Source organism: Hippopotamus amphibius, chromosome 5 (genome assembly GCF_030028045.1).
Source record: "Hippopotamus amphibius kiboko isolate mHipAmp2 chromosome 5, mHipAmp2.hap2, whole genome shotgun sequence".
Taxonomy (NCBI): domain Eukaryota; kingdom Metazoa; phylum Chordata; class Mammalia; order Artiodactyla; family Hippopotamidae; genus Hippopotamus; species Hippopotamus amphibius.
This window is the reverse complement of record NC_080190.1, coordinates 152238935-152244934: the sequence shown is the minus strand read 5'-3', so window position 1 is coordinate 152244934 and position 6000 is coordinate 152238935.

Here is a 6000-nt window from a genome sequence, read left to right as displayed (position 1 = left end):
CTTTTAGCCTGTGAGTGCGTTTTAGTAATTTTGTTAAACCAAGTCAGTCAAACTGTGTGTGTGTGTGTGTGTGTGTATCTCACTTTGCCCTTTCTTACTTAAGATCCAAAAGCAGTTGGTTTCTCCACGAGATGTTTGGGATCTGAACACTCTGCTTTCCTCCACACTGTCCTCTGGTTTTAGACGGGACATCATCCATCCACCACTCATTCACCCCATGCACAAAAATTGAGAACCAGCTGCTTCTCATGCCTATTTCCAGGCTGTGGGTGCAGGCGAGAGTGTGCCCTAGACTTGGTTGTGGAGACTTCATAGTCTGGTGGGGTAGGCATCATTAGAAATGAAAAAAGTCACAAATATTCCAAGAACTATTCTGTTTGCAGATCTGGTGCCATTTTAACCTTAGATTCTAGATGGAGGGTTTACCCAAAACATTTGCCCAAGAAGAGCCACTTAGTACTGATCACTGTGCATCATACGATTCTTGGTTGAGTGTGTGAGGACTCTTTAAGTGTTAAAAGCAGATAGCACCAGCCTTGAGGCGTTATGGCTCATACCTCAGTTTTGGCCACTCTCATGAACCCATCGAGAGTCATGTCACGGGGGTCCCTTGTCCCAGGTGACATTTGTGTTAACTAAAGAGCCTTTTATTTCTGATTAGATACTAGACTGGAAATAGCACTGGGTAATGTTAGAAATGCCTAGAATCTGTTTAACATGGTATGTAAAGGTAAATAAAGCATTTAGAAGTCCTAGTTTTGTATGCACAGAGGGGAGACAGGTTGCTTTGTGCCTTTCACTGCATTTATCTGCTCTAACATGTAGGGCATTATTGCTTAACGATTATGCAGACAACCTTGAAGCTAGGCTTTCCATGTTCAGCACTTAGCTCCATCACTTACTAGCTGTGTGACTTCAGGCAAGTTATTAAACCAATGTCCATTTCCTTAGCTGTAAATATAAAATAACAACACCTGATAATAAGATTATTGGGTGGATTTAATTAATTAACACTTGCAAAGCAATTAGAACAGTGCCTGGCACACAGGCACTGCTATTATTACATTACCAAGTTTTTACAGCATTTATTTCTGCTGGGTCCCCAAAAGGCATCAGATTCCTTCTCAGTATAGCACTGCAGATAACCCCTATCACCAGATTGCAGCAGCATGTGAGGTGAAATTAATTTTTCATCTTTAGTCTATCAATATATAGTCATAAAAGATCTTTCTTTCTACTGTCATGAGAGAAGTCCTCTGAAAATCACCCTTAAGAAGACTTGCAGGACATTGCTCTTATTAATCTTTCAACTGGTCCTTTTTTGAAAGGCGCCTCATAACTGAAAGGTATTGTCCCTCCCAGAAGTGTTTGCATTTTGGCAGACTTACTAAAAATATAAATGTACATAAATGTCTTCAGAATCCTTAGATATAATTTTCTGATGGTGAATTTCTAGGCATCATGATATGTAATGAGAGCGCTTGGATTTTGCATGATGAGCTGAAATGCTCAGGGGGCCTGAAGTGAACCCAAGTTTAGTTGCATCCCCTATCTATCTGCAGGAGCAAATCTTCACTGCAGAAAACTTTCCCCAATTCTCATTGAAGGACTATAGGACTTCTGCAATTAAGATCAAGCAGTAATCTCACAAAGATCCTTAAATGTATGAGAAACTAGCCACTCTAACTTAGAGTTCTAGGATCAACAGATGATAGAGTTAGAACCTTGAGCTATTTGTACTTTTCAGATATAGAATATACATATAGATATTATATAAAATGTTAACATGTGGCAACTCTGTAATGATTAAAGATATAAAGGATGCAAAAAGTTTACTGATTTAAATATATATTAGGAAAAAATCTACTTGAACTAATCAATGAATTTGATAAAGTTGCAGGATACAAAATTAACACAGAAAAATCTCTTGCATTTCTATACACTAACAATGAAAGATCAGAAAGAGAAATTAAGGAAACAATCCCATTCACTATTGCAACAAAAAGAGTAAAATACCTAGGAATAAACCTAACTAAGGAGGTAAAAGATCTGTACTCAGAAAACTATAAGACACTAATGAAATCAAAGATGACACAAACAGATGGAGAGATATACCATGTTCTTGGATTGGAAGAATCAGGATTGGAAGAATCAATGTTGTGAAAATGACTATACTACCCAAAGCAATCCACAGATTCAATGCAATCCCTATCAAATTATCAGCAGCATTTTTTACAGAACTAGTTCAAGAAATCCTAAAATTTGTATGGAGACACCAAAGACTCCGAATAGTCAAAGCAATCTTGAGGGAAAAAAATGGAACTGGATGAATAAGACTCCCTGACTTCAGACTATACTACAAAGCTACAGTAATCAAGACAATATGGTACTGGCACAAAAACAAATATATAGATCAATGGAACAAGATAGAAAGCCCAGAGATAAACTATGATCAACTAATCTATGACAAAGGAGGCAAGGGTATACAATGGAGAAAAGACAGCCTCTTCAATAAGTGGTGCTGGGAAAACTAGTCAGCTATATGTAAAAGAATGAAATTAAAACACTGCATAACACCATACACAAAAATAAATTCAAAAAGGATTAAAGACCTAAATGTAAGGCCAGACACTATAAAACTGTTAGAGGAAAACATATGAAGAACACTCTTTGACATAAATCACAGCAAGATCTTTTTTGACCCACCTCCTAGAGTAATGGAAATAAAAACAAAAATAAATAAGTGGGACCTAATGAAACTTAAAAGCTTCTGCACAGCAAAGGAAACTGTAAGTAAGATGAAAAGACAACCCTCAGAATGGGAGAAAATATTTGTAAACGAATCAACAGACAAAGGATTGATCTCCAAAATATATAAACAGTTTATGCAGCTCAATATCAAAGAAACAACCCAATCAAAAAATGGGCAGAAGACCTAAATAGACATTTCTCCAAAAAAGACATACAGGTGGCCAAGAGGCACATGAAAAACTGCTCAACATCACTAATTCTTAGAGAAATGCAAATCAAAACTACAATGAGGTATCACCTCACATCGGTTAGAATGGGCATCATCAGAAAATCTGCAAACAGTAAGTGCTGGAGAGGGTGTGGAGAAAAGGGAACCCTCTTGCACTGTAGGTGGGAATGTAAATTGATACAGCCACTATGGAGAACAGTACGGAGGTCCCTTGAAAAACTAAAAATAGAACTACCATATGACCCAGCAATCCCACCACTGGGCATATACCCAGAGAAAACCATAATTCAAAAAGACACATGCACCCCAATGCTCACTGCAGCACTATTTACAATAGCTAGGACATGGAGGCAACCTAAATGTCCATCAAGAGATGAATGGATAAAGAAGATGTGGTACATATATACAGTGGAATATTACTCAGCTGTAAAAAGGAATGAAATTGGGACATTTTTAGAGACATGAATGGACCTAGAGACTGTCATACAGAGTGAAGTGAGTCAGAAAGAGAAAAACAAATATCGTATATTAACACATATGCGTAATATAGAAAAACGGTACAAATCAACTCGTTTGCAAGCCAGAAACAGAGATGCAGTTGTAGAGAATTAACATAAAGACACCAAGTGGGGAAAGTGTGGGGAGGGGGGTGTTAGGGTGGGATGAATTGGGAGATTGGGATTGCCATATATACATTACTAATAAGAAAAAAAAATATCAAATTGTACACTTTATATGCAGTTTATTGTATGTCAGTTGTATCTCAATAAAAGTTCTAAAAGAAGGTATTTGGAAAGAACAAGTAAAAATGGAAAAGGAAAAATTCTAAATATAAAAAACATTGTTGAGAGCATGATGAAATGAAACTCAAAAGATTGTTAGATAGCATATTAGAACCAAGGCTAGAAAGAGAAGATCTAGCACAGAGAATGAAAGAAGGGTACTATTTAAAGAGATAATGGGTGTGAATTTTCCAGAACCGATGATAAACCATGAATCCTAGTGTTTTGGAACCACCATGTACAGGATAAATAAAAAGAAATTCCTGCTTCGACACATTGTGAAATTGCAGAACATCAAAGACAAAAAAGAGTTTTAAATCAACCAGAGAGAAAGAACAGTTAAACTGAAAGGGTAGTGGCATTGTTTTATATTTTTGCAACTTTCTTTAATGTCTGGCTTAATAGTAGACAACAGTTGGCTTCTCATATGTTCTTCTCACTCACTCTCTTTTGATATTCTATGCCACGAAGCTTCTGGGAGACTCCACTAAGAGAGTGAGAGTGAAAAAGGCAAAAATTTCTAGTGTTCTTATGAAAATAGTTTTGAGTTCACAGATCCCTTAGTGCAGTCTGGGCCAGTCATAGAGGTCTCCATGCCACACTTTTTTGAGAGCTGCTGTATCTAAAATATGTCCCGCCAGAAGAAGGAACATGATACTAGAGGGAGATATGAGAAAAAGAAGTCACATTAGTAAGAATAAAGTAGTAAAATACATACATTGAAATAAATCTTGCGTAAATATAATTATAACAATGGTGTTTAATTGGTGGAGTGTATATGAGCCTGGATTTCATGAGAAGCAGATAGTAACAATAATAGCAATACTAATAGTAACAGATGCTATTTATTGAAAACTACAGTGTGCAAATGCTGTGCTAAACACTATCATTTAATTATTGCTGAGCTTGTAACATAACTACTCTTAGCATCATTCTTTTTGTAGTTAAGAAAGTTGAGATGCACAAAAGTAAGGTACCGTTGTCTAAGGTAACAAAGTTAGGGAGTGATGGAGCAATGATTCTGAACTTTGCAGGCTGACTCTGGAGACTGCAGTGGAATAAAATGGTGGCTAAAATTAGAAAATAAAAATGTATGGGTGGAGGGTAACTTTGCTAAGGGGATAAATACACTAATATCTAATGGGTCCCTAGTATATGCTTAGTTCAAGACTTGATTGAATTTTATTTTATTCTTTTGACATATGTACATTCTCTTTTTAAAATATTCTTTTCCATTATGGTTTACCCAGGTGATTGGTTATAGTTCCCTGTGCTATACAGTAAGACCTTGTTCTTTATTCATTCTAAATGTAATAGTTTGCATCTACTAACCCCAAACTCCCAGTGCATCCCTCTCCCCGCCCCCTTGGCAACCACAAGTCTGATCTCTGAGTCTGTTTTGTAGATAGCTTCATTTGTGCCATATTTTAGATTCCACTTATAAGTAATATCATATTGTATTTGTCTTTCCGACTTCACTTGGTATGATAATCTCTGGTTGCATCCATTTTGCTGCACATGGCATTATTTCGTTCTTTTTTTTTTATGGCTAAGGATTATTCCATTGTATATATGTACCACAACTTCTTTATCCATTCATCTATCAATGGACATTTAGGTTGTTTCCATGTCTTGGCTATTGTGAATAGTGCTGCTATGAACATAGGGGTGCATGTATCTTTTTGAATTATAGTTTTGTCCAGGTATATGCCCAGGAATGGGATTGTTGGATCATATGGTAATGATAGAGGGAATTTTAAAAGGCTCTGTTCTTATGGGATTTACAGTCTTGTGGGAATAAAAATCAGGCACATGAGAAATGTATATATTATAGCACAGAATCATGCTTCAGAGCTTTAGGAATTTCTAGGCAATGACATTGTGAAGCGAGCTGTTTGGGGCAGCCCATGGAGGAAAAGGATTTGGGGTCATCTTGGAAAAAGAGTGGAGTTTGAATTAGCAGAGCTGTAGTAGAAGGGTGTTTCAGTGGACATTTGAGCAGTAGGAAAGAGACAGGATAATCGTGACCTATCCAGGGGACCGTAAGGAAATTTATTTGACCTATAAATGTAGGTAGGGGAAGTGTGAGTCGGCAGCACCTAAATTTGGATGAGACTGTGGAAGTCCCCGAATATAAATATGAGATGAACCTCAAAATTGAGAGAGAGAAACCAGAACTTGTGCAGAATCCGATGCTATAAAAATGGTGAATCGTCAGACAACGCGAAGCAGTTTAAT